This window comes from Coturnix japonica, unplaced genomic scaffold (genome assembly GCF_054131305.1).
Source record: "Coturnix japonica strain WE unplaced genomic scaffold, WE-NBRP24 Scf054, whole genome shotgun sequence".
Taxonomy (NCBI): Eukaryota; Metazoa; Chordata; class Aves; order Galliformes; family Phasianidae; genus Coturnix; species Coturnix japonica.
The window spans coordinates 1,072,217-1,088,806 of record NW_028188957.1 but is presented as its reverse complement, the minus strand read 5'-3'; the positions used below and the strand labels follow the sequence as shown (position 1 = coordinate 1,088,806).

General features: G+C 57.5%; 1 protein-coding gene across 1 annotated transcript in view; it reads right to left on the bottom strand.

Annotated features, from left to right (window-relative positions):
* The window catches only part of BOP1 (BOP1 ribosomal biogenesis factor), a 64,327-nt gene that overhangs the window by 37,338 nt on the left and 10,399 nt on the right, over positions 1-16,590 (bottom strand). The gene's annotated exons all lie outside the window — the stretch shown is intronic.

The window sequence follows — 16,590 nt, the reverse complement described above, 5'->3', positions numbered from 1 at the left end:
CCATGCATTGGGGCATTGGAACTGTGCCCCACACCGCCGCCATGCATTGGGGCATTGGAGCTGTGCCCCACACCACCGCCATGCATTGGGGCATTGGCGCTGTGCCCCACACTGCCGCCATGCATTGGGGCATTGGGAGATTGCGGCTCTGGAGTGGCCCCAGCACCAATGGATTCACATATGGGGGGGAACAGGAGCCCTATAGTGAGCACTTGGACCCCACGGCGTGGGGCTGAGCTGGCACCAGGAGCTGGTTCCATCAGTGCCGGAGCTGTGCCGATCGCCTCCCCGTAGCCAAGTGTAAGGCAGCCGCCCAGGGCTCAGTGCAGAGCAGGCCCCGCTCGTTAAAGGTTACGAGATGTAAAGGCAGAGCGCAGCCCCCCACCTCCCCCCCTACCTCGGCGCCGGCCCAGGCACAGTGAGGGGGAAGGGGCTGGGGGGCGCGTGGCCCCTTCCCACCACTCTCCCCCCACTTCCAGATTGCGTTTCCCACTGGGACCAATGAGTTCCCCCTTCCCCATCAGCCGAAGGTTGGTGGGGAGGGGAGCGCACGGCCCCGTCCCGCAGATGGCTTTAATCGTAGCCCCCCCTCCCCCGGGGACCCCTCCCCTCCCTTCTCGCAGCCATCTGGGAGCGGGGATGAAAGCGGTGGGTCTGGGGGAGCCCCCACCCCGCGTCGCACCTGCAGGCCCCGGCCCCCCTCCTTGTCCCAGCACGGGGAAGGATCGGCGCGAGCAGCACGCGATCCGGACGGGGACCTGCCAGGAAGAAAGAGCAGAGGCTTCCATGTCAACATTCCTCCTTAGCAAAACACGGCCCGCTCCCCTCCAGAGCCCATTAAAGAGAGATTTCCTGCCGGTGGCGGAGGGAGAGCAGGGGGAGGCACAGGGGGGGCAGCATTGCATGGTGCAGCCAGCCCTGAGCGCAGCACCTTGCAGATCATAGAGACAGGGGGGGCTGGGATGGAAGGATCCTTAAAGGCCACAGAGCCATGGGATGGTTGGGTTGGGTTGGGACGGTCCTTACAGACAAAAGAACTGTGGGAGGGGTTGGGTTAAAAGGGTCCTTAGAGATCAAAGGTCTATGAAATGTTTGGATTGGGAAGGTCCTTACAGATCACAGGGCCATGGGGTGGTTGGGTTGGAAGGGTCCTTAAAGGCCACAGAGCCATGGGATGGTTGGGTTGGGTTGGGAGGGTCCTTACAGACAAAAGAACTGTGGGAGGGGTTGGGTTAAAAGGGTCCTTAAAGATCAAAGGTCCATGAAATGCTTGGGTTGGGAAGGTCCTTACAGATCACAGGGCCATGGGGTGGTTGGGTTGGAAGGGTCCTTACAGATCACAGAGCCATGGGGTGGTTGGGTTGGAAGGGTCCTTGTAGATCACAGACTGATGGGATGGGATGGGATGGGATGGGATGGGATGGGATGGGATGGGATGGGATGGGATGGGTTGATTTGGGCTGTCTTGGTAAAGTCCTTAAAGGACTTAAAGGATGAGTTCTGTTGGTTTGGAAGGGTCTTTGCCGATCACTGAACCATGGGATGGGTTAGGTTGGAAGGGTCCTGAAGGACCACAGAGACACAGAATGAGTTGTGTTAGGTTGGCAGGGTCCTTACAGACCATCACAGCTGTACAGCAATTTACCCCACATCTTTGGCTGCTATGACCAGCGAGATGGGACACGGGCAGCTGGGAAGGCTTCTCCCTTGGCTTACCCTTCTCCCTTGGCTTACAGACAAAGGATTTACCATTTGGGGAGCAGCAGCTGCTGGAGAGGAGCTCTGCAGAGAAGGACCTGGGGACAACTGTGAGCGATGGCTGACCAAGGGCTGACCACGAGCCAGCAGCGTGCTCTGGTGGCCAGGAAGGCCGACGGTGTCCCAGTGGTTGACCAACAGTTGACTGACAGTTGACCAACAGTTGACTGAGAGTTGACCACGAGCCAGCAATGGTCTCTGGTGGCCAAGAGAACCAGTGGGTCCCAAGAGTGTGACCTGCAGGGAAGGGGATGTTCTCCCCCCCTCACTGCCCTGGGGAGGCCACTGCTGGAGCACTGCACCCAATGCTGGGCTCCCCGCTCTGCAGCCCACCCACACAACTGCATGAGAGGGAGAGAGATGGTGAGGACCCCAATCCTGCAGCATCCTAGGAGCCCCGGCCACCGAGCACAGAGCAAGGGAGACTTCAATGACCCCTGGGGTGAGCACAAAGCCAATGAGGCTTCAACGACCCCCGGGGTGAGCACAGAGCAAGGGAGTCTTCAACGACCCCCAGGTCAGCCCCGGAGCACCAACCATCACAGGCAGAGCTGCTGCCCTGTTCCTGCCCTCCCCTCCGGCCCGACCCCCGCAGGAGGCGTCGTGCAGCTCTGAGCATCACCCACCTGCGCCGCATCAGCCCGTAATGGGAAAACCCGACGGTAGGAAAACCTGATGCCGGGAGAGGAACGAGACGGGGCCGGCGCGTGGGAAGGGCCGCGGGGCCGGTGGCTGCCCCAGGACGGGGGGTCGGGGGGGGTCGGGGGGATGTTGGGATGGACCAGAGGGGGCACGAGAAGCGCCTGCGGAAGCCGCAGCCGTGAGCGATTTTCAAGACAGGTCCGGAGCGCGTTGAGGCTCCAAACAAAGGAGGGGAAAAGCAGGGATCGCTGCGGGGCCGAGGAAACACGAGAGGAGCCCCGCGCCAGAGCACGGCGCGCAGCTGGGCCGGGACGCGGGGGATGCGGGGGATGCGGGGCCGGGGCCAAAGCGTTTGGCAGCCGTCGGTCCGGTAGCCGACAGAAGCCATTAGCGGAGCTTGGCCGCCGCGCAGAGCGACGCGTGGTTCCCGGACACACAAACAGGCGCTCGGCGGCCGCCCCGAGCGATCTCCAGTTACAGCCGAACCCGGGGCCGGGAGGAGAGGGGGGATGAGGGGGGATGAGGGGGGAGCGATGAGGATTACGATCGTGGCTGGGTCCCACAGTGCCGATATCGCAGAGATGGGGGTGACGGACCAATAGGGTAGAAGGGCACGAAGAGTCCCGGAGCTCCCGGGTACCAGTCTGGGATGTGGCCCTGCTTGAAATGAGCCCCATCCTCGTTTAAAAGGGAAAACCCCAACTGAGGCTGAAGGAGGCTGAGGGAAGCAGCTTGGAGGGAAGGTGAAGTGTGAATGTGTGCGGTTTGGTCATGCGAAGCAGGGCTGAGTGATCGGCAATGCGGGTTGCAAGAAGGACAACGGCGTTGGGTTCCATACAGGGACCACAGAGGGGCTGCAAGTGGAGGTCAAGAGGGTGAGAGAAGAGGGGGGGACAAGAGGAGAGGGCAAGAGGATGGGACAAGAGGGGGGACAAGGTGGAGGGACAAGAAGATGGGGATAAGAGGATGAGACAAGGGGATGGGACAAGAGGATGGGACAAGAAGAGGGGACGAGGAGGGGACAAGAGGGGGGGGCAAGAGGATGGGACAAGAGGATGGGGACAAGAGGATGGGGCAAGAGGAGGGGACAAGAGGAGGGGGCAAGAGGATGGGGCAAGAGGAGGGGACAAGAGGAGGGGGCAAGAGGATGGGACAAGAGGATGGGACAAGAGGAGGGGGCAAGAGGATGGGACAAGAGGATGGGGCAAGAGGAGGGGACAAGAGGAGGGGGCAAGAGGGTGGGACAAGAGGATGGGACAAGAGGATGGGGCAAGAGGAGGGGGCAAGAGGATGGGACAAGAGGATGGGGCAAGAGGATGGGACAAGAGGATGGGACAAGAGGATGGGGCAAGAGGAGGGGACAAGAGGAGGGGGCAAGAGGATGGGACAAGAGGATGGGACAAGAGGAGGGGACAGAAGGATGGGGACAAGAGGGGGGGACAAGTGGACGAGAAGATGGGACAAGAGATGTCCTCAGGTTGGAGGTTAGGGAAAATGCTCCTCTCCAAATGAGTGGTCATGGATGGGCACAGGCTGCCCAGGGAGGTGGGGGAGTCCCCATCCCCAGAGGTGTTCAGGAATGGTACAGATGTGGCACTTGGGAACACGGTCAGTGGCCATGGTGGGGGTGGGCATGGGTTGGACCTAGGAGGTCTCTTACAACCTCAGTGACTCCATAGTTGTATTTAGGGCCATAGTGAGGGTGGGCAGGGGTTGGACTGGGGGATCTTGGAGGTCTCTTCCAACCTTAATGACTCTGTGATTAAGTTTAGGGTCATGGTGCAGATGGGTTGGGGTTGGACTGGGGGATCTTAAGGTTTTCTCCAATCTTGATTATTCTACAAATATATGATTACAGGTGCCCGAGCTGCCTCCTCCTGTTCAGCCCACCCCACAGACAGGGGATGAGCAGGGCAACCCCTGCAGCACATTGGGATACACAGAGCAGGTCAAAGGGATGCCCTGTGGCTCCCAAGAGCTCAGCAAGATTGGTCTTGGGTTTCCAACCCAACCCATTCTATGACCCTTAAGGACCCTTCCAACCCAACCATTCCATGGCTATGCAATCTTTAAGGACCCAACCCAAACTCTAACCAACCCCATGGCTCTATGATGTTTAAGGACCCTCCCAACCCAATCATTCTATGGCTCTATGAACTTTAAGGATCCTTATATCCCAATCATTTCACAGTTGCTTGATCTTTAAGGACCCTCCCAACCCCCATAATTCCATGGCTCTACAATCTTTAAGGACCCTTCTAACCCAACCCTTCCATGGCTCCACAATCTTCAAGGATCTTTCCAACCCAACCCTCCCATGGCTCCACAATCTTTAAGGATCCTTCCAACCCAACCCTCCCATGGCTCTATGATCTTCCAGGACCCTTCCACCCTAATCACTTCATGACCCTACTCATTTACTCAGGTCATTCACTCCATGACCATGCTCATTTACTCAGCACACCTCCCCTCCCCTGTGCAGGACACTGCTGGTCCCAGGTGCAGGTGCAGGACAAGTGCAGACCCTGCAGCACCACCAGCTGCACCCACCCACCCCAATCACCAACCCCACAGGTCAATGTCCCACCAGGATCCATCCAGGTACCCACATGTTGGGCATCTCCTGGGCTCCTCCTGCAGCCACCGGGCATCGCTGCCCCCCCTGACCCGCTCAGCCCCCTCTCCCAGTGCAGAGGAACGCGGGGTTGTTTTGACAGACTCGCCTGTGCTGGCGGTGACGAGTCCGCTCGCTATCTTCCAGGGCTTTGCAAAGGGCCTGATTATTTTGTTCCAGAGTTTTTCCAGGAATTGAAGTAAAGTCAAGCGGTGTTTTTTTGGACAAGTTGTGCTACTGGAGCGGGAGGGATGAAAACAAAATCCCTGAGCGGGGCCAGCCTGAGAGAGAGCTGTGAGCAGGACGGGGGGAATGGGGCCAGGACAGCAGGCCGGAGTCAGTCACAGCAATGAGAAGGGCTCTGCATTGCACTGCATAGGGCACTGCATTGCACAGGGCACTGCATCGAGAAGGGCACTGCATTGCACTGCACGAGGCACTGCATTGAGAAGAGCATTGCATTGCACAGGGCAATGCATCGAGAAGGGCACTGCATTGCACTGCACGAGGCACTGCATCGAGAAGGGCACTGCATTGTACAGGGCTCTGCAATGAGAAGGGCACTGCATCAAGAAGGGCACTGCATTGCACTGCACTGGGTGCTGCATTGTACTGGGCACTGCAATGAGAAGGGCACTGCACTGCACTGCACTGCACTGCACTGCACTGCACTGCACTGCGCAGGACACTGCATTGAGAAAAGCACTACATGGAGCATGGCAGTCCATCGCACATGGCACTGCATTGAGCACTGCACCTCCCTGTGCATGGCACTGCATCCATCAGGCGCTCCATGGGATGGGGCACTGCAGTAGGTTGGGCACTGCATCACTCAGGACACTGCACTGCTCAGGGCACTGTATCATGATGGGCACTGCATCACACATGGCACTGCACTGCATGGCACTGCATGGCACTGCATCACACGTGGCACTGCACTGTGCATGGCACTGCACTGTGCATGGCACTGCACTGCATGGCACTGCACCACACATGGCACTGCACTGCATGGCACTGCATCACACATGGCACTGCATTGTGCATGGCACTTCATCACACATGGCACTGCATCACACATGGCACTGCACTGCACGGCACTGCATCACACATGGCACTGCACTGCACGGCACTGCATCACACATGGCACTGCGCTGCATGGCACTTCAACACACATGGCACTGCACTGCATGGCACTTCATCACACATGGCACTGCATTGTGCATGACACTGCATTGTGCATGGCACTGCATGGCACTGCATCACACGTGGCACCACGTCCATCGGGCACCGCACCACACATACATGGCACTGCATTGCCCAGAGCACTGCACCCGATAACACTGCCAGCACAGCTCTGCCCCAGCCCAGGCACAGACACTCACATCCTAAGCTAGAGCTGCCCTTGGAGCCTCCCCCCACCTGCAGCATCACCCATCATGGGGTGAGTTCTGGCACCTGGAGCCCTCAGCCACAGCCCCGTGAGCACCACCTGCTCCCACCGGCTGCCCCTCCAGCACCATGAAAATGAGCTTTGCACAGGAAAAGCATCTTCCCACCTTGCCCTTTTCCCAGGGAGCAGAAGGTGCCGTTCTTGCTGTGATGCTGACGGCCAACTCTGTGTCTGGGATCAAATGCTGCTTTGCATCCCCATGCACAGAGCTGCTGAGTGCATGGCCGTCACCCCAGCACAGCCAGGAGCCTCCCAAGCAGCTCCTGGAGCGATCAGAGCCACACACGGTGCTGCAGGTGCAAGATTATGCCAACGAACGGGTGCAGAGCGGTGCAGGAGATGCAGCGCTGCAAGGGCACAGGGCGAGCAGCACCGGATGCATTCACCAGGAGAGGAAAACAGCCCCACCATGGCCACACCTGCATGCAGCCACCAGCGTCCCACCTGCATGAGCTGCCCAGACGCTGCAGTGCAGCACTGCTGCTGCAGCTGCGGTGTAGCATCGCTGCTGCGGCTGCAGTGCTGCATTGCTGCTGCGGCTGCAGTGCAGCACTGCTGCTGTGGCTGCAGTGCAGCATTGCTGCTGTGGCTGCAGTGTGGTATTGCTGCTATGGCTGCAGCGCTGCATTGCTGCTGTGGCTGCAGTGCGGTATTGCTGCTATGGCTGCAGCGCTGCATTGTTGCTGTGGCTGCAGTGCAGCATTGCTGCTGTGGCTGCAGCACGAGGGGAGCTTTGCCAGCAGCCCTGGCGTCCTGCAGCCCTGGCTCTGCCAGCGCAAGGATGGAGCAGCTCCAATGTGGGGGTGGGAGGAGTGGCTGCGCTCCACCATCCGCAGTGGGAAGCAGCCAGGTCGGCACAGCGATGGATGAGGGCAGAATGTGGGATAAGGCAATGCGAACTGATGGTGGTGGTGGTGGCACGGAGCCCCATACCTGGAGGGGTCTGAGGCCGTGGATGGGGCCCTGGGCAGCCTGAGCCAGAGGGGGGCACATAGTCCATGGCAGGGGAGCCTTCCAATGCAACCACTCCTGGTTCTGTGGCCATTAAGGGCCCCTCCAACCCCACCACCCCACAGTTGTATGATCTGGAAGGACCCTTTCAATCCAACCACCCCACAGCTCTGTGATCGTGAAGGACCCTTCCAACCCAACTGTTCCACAGTCCCGTGATCTTCCAGGTCCCCTCCAACCCAGCTGTGCTGCGGCTCTCTACATTAACGTGGCTCTGAATTAACACGGCTCTGAATTAACGTGGTTCTCAATTAATGTGGCTCTCAATTAGCGTGGCTTTGAATTAACGTGGCTCTGCATTAACGCAGCTCTGCATTAACGCAGCTCTGAATTAATGTGGCTCTGAATTAGCGTGGCTCTGAATTGACATGGCTCTGAATTAACGTGGCTCTGAATTAACGTGGCTCTGAATTAACGCGGCTCTGAATTAATGTGGCTCTGAATTAGCGTGGCTCTGAAATAACGTGGCTCTGAATTAGCGTGGCTCTGAAATAACGCGGCTCTGAATTAGCGTGGCTCTGAATTAACATGGCTCTGAATTAACGCGGCTCTGAATTAGCGTGACTCTGAAATAACGTCGCTCTGAATTAACGCGGCTCTGAATTAGCGTGGCTCTGAAATAACGTCGCTCTGAATTAACGCGGCTCTGAATTAGCGCAGCTCTGAATTAGCGCAGCTCTGAATGAATGTGGCTCCCTGAATTAACCTGCCCTGCACTTGCAGGCTGCTCCCTGCCCCCCCCGGGTGCAGCAGGGCTGGAGGAATCGTAGCGGATCCTGGAGTGCAGCCCATGGAGCTGAGCCGCGCAGAGCCGGCACGCAGAGGGGGAAAGTCAATGGAAAAAGGAAAAAAAAAAAAAAGAAAAGAAATACAAAAAAAAGAAAGAAGGAAAAGTTTCCACTCATCAGCCGCGAGTTGTTGTGGGTTTCTCGCTCTCCCTGGGTCAGAGACCCGATCGGTTAAATGTATTCGGTGATGTCATTCCTTCCAGAAGGAAAAAGCCTTTCCTGCCCCAACTGAGCCGCTTCACAAACGCTTTAAATATCAGCTCTGGGGCAGCCAAGAGACAGAGTAATGGAGCTCCTTTTTCACGGCTGTATCAGCACCAGTTAATCACCGGCTCTCCCCCGCTGCCCCCAGCTCCAGCCCTCCCTATCCCCACCACAGAGAATCCCCCGGCAGCACCGCAGCCGCTGCTCATTGCCGGGCATGGCCCTACCCAATCCCAGGGACACGGGGCGCTGTGGGGAAGGGGCTGCTCGGTGGGGAAGGGGCTGCTCAGTGGGGAAGGGGCTGCTCGGTGGGGAAGGGGCTGCTCGGTGGAAGGGGCTGCTCGATTGGGAAGGGGCTGCTCGGTGGAAGGGGCTGCTCAGTGGGGAAGGGGCTGCTCGGTGGGCAAGGGGCTGCTCGATTGGGAAGGGGCTGCTCGGTGGAAGGGGCTGCCCGGTGGGGAAGGGGCTGCTCGGTGGGGAAGGGGCTGCCTGGTGGAAGGGGCTGCCTGGTGGGGAAGGGGCTGCCCGGTGGGGAAGGGGCTGCCTGGTGGGGAAGGGGCTGCTCGGTGGGGAAGGGGCTGCTCAGTGGGAAAGGGACTGCCTGGTGGGGAAGGGGCTGCCCAGTGGGGAAGGGGGACCCTTCCAATCCAACCCATTCCATGGTTTGATACTCGTTAAGGACCCTTCCAACCCAACCACTCTATGTCTCCATGAATCCAAGGCCTTTGGTGGTTGATGAATGGAGGAAGATGGGATGGGATGTGCTGAAAGCAGAGCTTCCCACCCTTTGATGACCATGAGATGGGACAACAAAACAGCTCCAAGGCCCCAACCCACTGCCCAGGGAGATGGAAGGGAGTCCCCATGTCTGGAGGTGTTACAGAACAGTGGAGATGTGGCACCTGGGGACACGGACAGTGGGCACGGCGAGACACGATGGGTTGGACTGGGGGATCCTGGAGGTCTCATCCAACCTTAATGACTCTATGGCTCTATTTAGGGTCACAGTACAGTAGGTTGGGGTTGGACTGGGGGATCCCGGAGTTCTATTCCAACCTTAATGACTCCGTGGTTCTGTTTAGGGTCATGGTGGAGATGGATTGGGGTTGGGGTATCTTGGAGATCTCCTCCATCCTCAATGATTCTATGACCACCCCACGCCCCAGCACACAGCACAGTGTTCCTGGTGCACGCAGCTCAGCGGCTGGCACGGATCCTTGAGGTTTCATCGCACTGATCTCAGCTTGAAGCACCGCAGTGTTGGATGCTCCCATTACTGATGACTGTGTGCAGACCCCAATGTCTGCGCGCCGCCATCTCCCCATGGTGCAGTGATGCTCTGCCCCGTGCCATGTAAGATAATACGGCTGCACAGCGAGCGCGTCCCTCTCCTCCCATTTTGGTTTTAAACCTGACGCCGTTTCATCTCCTCAAATATCCCCGTGCTTCCCTCTGCATCCTGTCAGTGTCCTCCCGACGACACAAACCTCCTCCTCTCACATCTCCTGGTCTGCACGCTCTCCCCAGGCCTCCAATTATCCCCCCATCCATCTCTGCAGCTCCTTTCGCTCTCCCGAAATGGAATGGTGGAAATGGGGCATGGCAATGCAGCTGGAGGACCTCAGCGCTGGGCTGCAGTTGCAACGCAGCACTTTCCTCCCTGTGTATCTTTCAGCTCCTTCCTGATGTGGTGTGTGGCAGCCCATGACTTCCCAGTAATTGTGTTGATGGGACAGGAGGCACCGGGGAGCCCTGAGCCTCATCCATCACAGCAGGCGAGCACCCACAGCACCGTGCCACCCTCCCCCCCCAGTGCACAACCCAGCTGCAGCGTGTGGTGCTGCCAGCAACGGGAACCGGAGCTTTTTGGAAGGGACACAGCAGCACTGAGAGGCACTTCCCCCTTGGATAAAGGTTAAGGAGCGTAAAAATAATGGAATGGAGCAGCAGAGCTGCGTTGGGAACTGGGAGCTTCCCCAAGGGCCACCCTGGGGCTGCCTGTGAGCTTTGGCACGGTGCTGGACATTGAGTCTCTCCTTGCCTGGCTCTGGAGCTTCTGCACTGCACGTCACTGCACAGCACAGCACTGCATAGCATGGCATTGCACTGCACAGCATGGCACTGCATTGAATGGCATTGCACGGCATGGCACAGCACTGCACAGCATGGCACAGCCACCCACGGCATCTCTCCTTGCATGGCTCTGGAGCTTTGGCACAGCACAGCATTGCTCACAGGGCCCCACCTCACCCATCTACAGAACTTTGGCACTGCACATCCCATAACCTCTGGCACTGCACATCCCATAACCTCTGGCACTGCACATCCCATAAGCTCTGTGCACTGTCCATAAGCTCAGTCACTGCACTGGCTGCCCATGAGCCCCATCATGGCACTGTCCACCCCTCTGGCTGCTGCAGGGTCTAAGCACACACTCACACTCGCTGGCCATACACGCTCACAGTTGCTGGCCAAGCACAATCACACTTATTGGCCATACACGCTCACACTTGCTGGCCATGCACACTCACACTTGCTGGCCATGCACACTCACACTCGCTGGCCATGCACGCTCACACTTGCTGGCCATGCACGCTCACACTTGCTGCCATGCACACTCACACTCGCTGGCCATGCACACTCACACTTGCTGCCATGCACACTCACACTCGCTGGCCATGCACGCTCACACTTGCTGGCCATGCACGCTCACACTTGCTGCCATGCACGCTCACACTCGCTGGTCATGCACACTCACACTTGCCGGCCATTCACACTCACACTTGCTGGCCATTCACACTCACACTTGCCGGCCATGCACGCTCACACTTGCTGGCCATGCTCACTCACACTTGCCGGCCATACACACTCACACTTTCTGGCCATGCACACTCACACTTGCCGGCCATGCACACTCACACTTTCTGGCCATGCTCACTCACACTTGCCGGCCATACACACTCACACTTTCTGGCCATGCTCACTCACACTTGCCGGCCATACACACTCACACTTTCTGGCCATGCTCACTCACACTTGCCGGCCATACACACTCACACTTGCCGGCCATGCACTCACACTTTCTGGCCATGCACACTCACACTTGCCGGCCATGCACACTCACACTCGCTGGCCATTCACACTCACACTCGCTGGCCATGCACACTCACTTTCTGGCCATGCACACTCACACTTGCCAGCCATGCACACTCACTTTCTGGCCATGCACGCTCACACTTATTGGCCATGCACAGTCACACTTGCTGGCCATTCACACTCACACTTGCTGCCATGCACGCTCACACTTGCTGGCCATTCACACTCACACTTGCTGGCCATGCACACTCACTTTCTGGCCGTGCACGCTCACACTTGCTGGCCATGCACACTCACTTTCTGGCCGTGCACACTCACACTTGCCAGCCATGCACACTCACTTTCTGGCCATGCACGCTCACACTTATTGGCCATGCACAGTCACACTTGCTGGCCATTCACACTCACACTTGCTGGCCATGCACGCTCACACTTGCTGGCCATTCACACTCACACTCGCTGGCCATGCACACTCACAGAGGAGCACAGAGCTCAGGCAGAGCCAGGCAGGTCAGGAAGCGCACGCAGGGCTGCACACACACACACACACACACTCACACACACACACGGCGATGAGTGAAGCAGCCGGCTGCCAGCAGCACATTGCGCAGCGCTTTTCTCCCTTGGCTCATCAGCTACTGAAAGAAGAGCTCCCTGCGCCCGGCCAGCGCTCGCCCCCCGCCTGGCTCAGCTGCGCTGCGGAGGAGGGATGTGGGCTTGGAACGGCCGCCTCGCTCCGAGGAGCACTCAGCGCTCCTTCATTCATTATCCACTGACATATGGAATAGTCATTGCGGGAGGAAACACAACCAAACAAAAGCCCCGAACTGCTTCCTCCCAGCGAGGCCCTGACAGCCGCGGCAGCTCGCGGCCATTCATCTCCGTGCCGAGCAGCGGGGGGGATAGAGGGGAATCAGGGGGGGATTGGGGGGGATTGCCGGTATTGCGGGCACACGCTCGGCCGTGGCACCACCGGGAGCCCCGCACAGCGCCGGGCCGAGAAGCCGGGCAGGAAACCGACGGGCTTTTGTTGTGTCTCCGCTCGGAGCTCACGGCACAGCGGCCGGGAACGCGGCCAGGACCGGCTGCCAAGAGAGCGGCAGCGCGGGGCAGCCCGGGGCCATTAGTCTTTATTAAGGAGCTCCGAGCCCCCGGCACGGCAATGAGTGACAGCACAGCGGGTACCGGAGCACCGGGGGCAGCGGCGGCACCGCGGGATGGGATCCCACCCGGGATGAGCGTGGGGAGGATGAGGGCACGGACACGGGACGGACGGCGGCACCACGGCACGGAGATGGGGGCAGCCGCCCGCAGGTGCCGGGGGGCACCGAGGGCTGCATCGACCCCAGCTCGGTGTGTGCCGCCCCGGGACGGCCGGGGCTGGGGGGGATGGATGGGGACAGCAGCAATGGGGGGAGCACAACGGGGAGGGCACGATGCCCCGCTGTCCCCGGAGCAGCTGCAGGGATGGACGGTGCCGTGTCCCCACCAGCACGGCTTGCCGTGCTTTGCCCGAGGGCTGTGCAGGGGGGGTCTGGGATTGGAGACCCCAGCAGCAGGTACTGACTGTGCAGTGCCCCCACCAGCACGGCTTGCCATGCATTACCCAAGGGCTGTGCAGGAGGGGTCTGGGATCGGAGCTCCCAGCTGCAGGGATGGATAGTGCCGTGCCCCCACCATCACTGCTTGCCGTGCTTTGCCCGAGGGCTGTGCAGGCGGTGTCTGGGATCAGAGCCCCCCCAGGCACCCCCATCCATTCACTGTTTGCTCCCAGTGCCCACAGGTGGGATGGGCTGAGCCCCATCCGCAGGGTGCTCAAGAGCATCGTGGTCCTTAGATTAGGATGAGGCCGCTCATTAGTGAGGATGAGGTCGTGCATTGATTAGGATGAAGCTAAGGAACAAAAGCCGAGGATCTCAATGCAGAAGAGATAAGGAGAACTGGAAGATAAGGGCCCCTCCTGCAGCACGGAGGGACGGAGCCGGGGCTGCTATGAGCACAAAGCGGCCGCAGGAAGCAGGAGCAGCAGCAGCACCGGGGGCTGTTCTGGAGGAGAGATAAATAGAATCACAGAGGGCAGGGGGCTGGGAGCGGGGAACAGGAACAAAGCCACTGGAAGCTGCTCTGATGTCAACAGGTTCTGAATCAGCGGCTCCCCCCACGGGGGCCCTGCACCGGGACCAGCTGGGGAGGGGGAGACCTCGGATTCCTGCATGAAAGGGTTTTTTTTCCTGGGTTATGCTGGAGACATTACACAAGTGTATGTTTTCTATAGTCATATATTTCCCCTCTCTCTAAATCTCTATTCCAGACCCGGGGGCTGCCGGCAGCTCCAGCGCCAACCCAGGTGGGCCTCAAGCATCCAGCCCCGGGGCACGGAGCGCTCCCAGGCCCCCTTGTGTCTCCGGAGCCAGGGCTGAGGCCCTTCATGGGCTGTAGGGCTGAGGAGGCGTTGTGCTGGTGCTCAGAGCCCCGATATACCACGCCGTGCCTTGATACACTGCGCCATTCCACGATATACCACTCCATTCTGCAATATACCACCCCGTGCTTTGATATACCACCCCGTGCTTTGATATACCATGCCATGCCCCAATATACCACGCCATGCCCTGATACACCACGCCATGCCTTGATACACTGTGCCATTCCATGATATACCACTCCATTCTGCAATATACCACCTTGTGCTTTGATATACCACGCCATGCCCCGATACACCACGCCATGCCCTGATATACCATGCCGTGCCCCGATATACCACACCATGCCTTTGATACACCGTGCCATTCCATGATATACCACTCCATTCTGCAATATACCACCCCGTGCTTTGATATACCACGCCGTGCCCCGATATACCATGCCGTGCCTTGATACACCATGCCATTCCACTATATACCACTCCATTCTGCAATATACCACCCTGTGCTTTGATATACCACGCCGTGCCCCGATATACCACGCCATGCCCTGATATACCATGCCATGCCCCAATATACCACACTGTGCCTTGATACACCCTTCCATTCCACGGTATACCACTCCATTCTGCAATATACCGCCCCGTGCTTTGATATGCCACGCCATGCCCCAATATACCACGCCATGCCCTGATATACCACGCCATGCCTTGATACACTGCGCCATTCCATGATATACCACTCCATTCTGCAATATACCACCTTGTGCTTTGATATACCACACCATGCCCCGATACACCACGCCATGCCCTGATATACCATGCCGTGCCCCGATATACCACGCCATGCCTTTGATACACCGTGCCATTCCATGATATACCACTCCATTCTGCAATATACACCTTGTGCTTTGATATACCACGCCGTGCCCCGATATACCATGCTGTGCCTTGATACACCGTGCCATTCCATGATATACCACTCCATTCTGCAATATACCACACCGTGCTTTGATATACCACACCATGCCCCGATATACCACACCGTGCCTTGATACACCATGCCATTCCACTATATACCACTCCATTCTGCAATATACCACCCCGAGCTTTGATATACCACGCTGTGCCCCGATATACCACGCCATGCCCTGATATACCATGCCATGCCCCAATATACCACACTGTGCCTTGATACACCCTTCCATTCCACGGTATACCACTCCATTCTGCAATATACCGCCCCGTGCTTTGATATGCCACGCCATGCCCCGATATACCACGCCATGCCCTGATATACCACGCCATGCCTTGATACACCGTGCCATTCCACAATATACCACACCATTCTGCAATATACCACCTTGTGCTTTGATATACCACGCTGTGCCCCGATATACCACGCCATGCCCTGATATACCATGCCATGCCCCGACATACCACGCCATGCCTTGATACACCCTTCCATTCCATGATATACCACACCATTCTGCAATATACCACCCCGTGCTTTGATATACCACGCCATGCCCCAATATACCACGCCATGGAACCAAAGAATATATCCCAACTTGGAAGGGACCCATAAGGCTCGTCCAGTCCAACTCTTGGCAACTGAGCTAGAAATACTCAAAATGGGGCCCTGAGCCTTCAAAATAGGGCCATGAGACCTCGAGTTGGAGTTTTCAGCCCTCAAAATGCCATGCCCCGATATACAACATCATGCCCTTCTGCAATATACAATGCCATGTTCTGATATACCACATCACAGAATCAGAGAATGCATTTCAACTTGGAAGGGACCCATAAAGGCCACCGAGTCTGACTCCTGGCAATAGCACTGAGAGTTCTGAAGATGGAGCTGTGATCCCTCAAAATAGGGCCATAAGATCTCAAAACAAGATTTTAAGCTCTCAGAACTTCCAACATAACACACCGTGCCTCAATATACCACACCACAGAATCAGAGAATAGATCCCAACTCAGAAGAGACCTGTTGGGATCATCAAGTCCAACACATAGCAATGGGTAAGAGTTCTCAAAATGGAGCTGTGACCCCTCAAAATAGAGCCAAAAGCCTTCAAAATAGGGTTCTGAGCCCTCAAAATGCCCTCATATAACATTCCATGCCCCAATATACCATGCTGTGCCCCGATACGCCATATCACACAAATACAGAATACATCCCAACTTGGCAGGGAACCATAAGAATCACAGAGTTGAACTCCTGGCACATGGGCTCAGGATACTCATAGTTGGTCCATGATTCCTCAAAATAGGGTCATATCACCTCAAAATGGGGTTTTGAGCCCTCAAAATGCAACATAACACGCCATGCCCCAATATACCACACCACAGAATCAGAGAATATATCCCAACTTGGAAGGGACCCAATAGGACCACTGAGTCCGACTCTTGCCAATGGGGTATGATTTCTCAAAATGGAGCCACAATCCCTCCAAATAGGGCCATATGACCTCGAAATGCCGTTTGGAGGCCTCAAAATGACTTTATATATCACTCCATGCTCCAATATACCACACCATGTCGCAATATACCACGCCACGTCCCAATATAGCACGCCATGTCCCAATATAGCACGCCA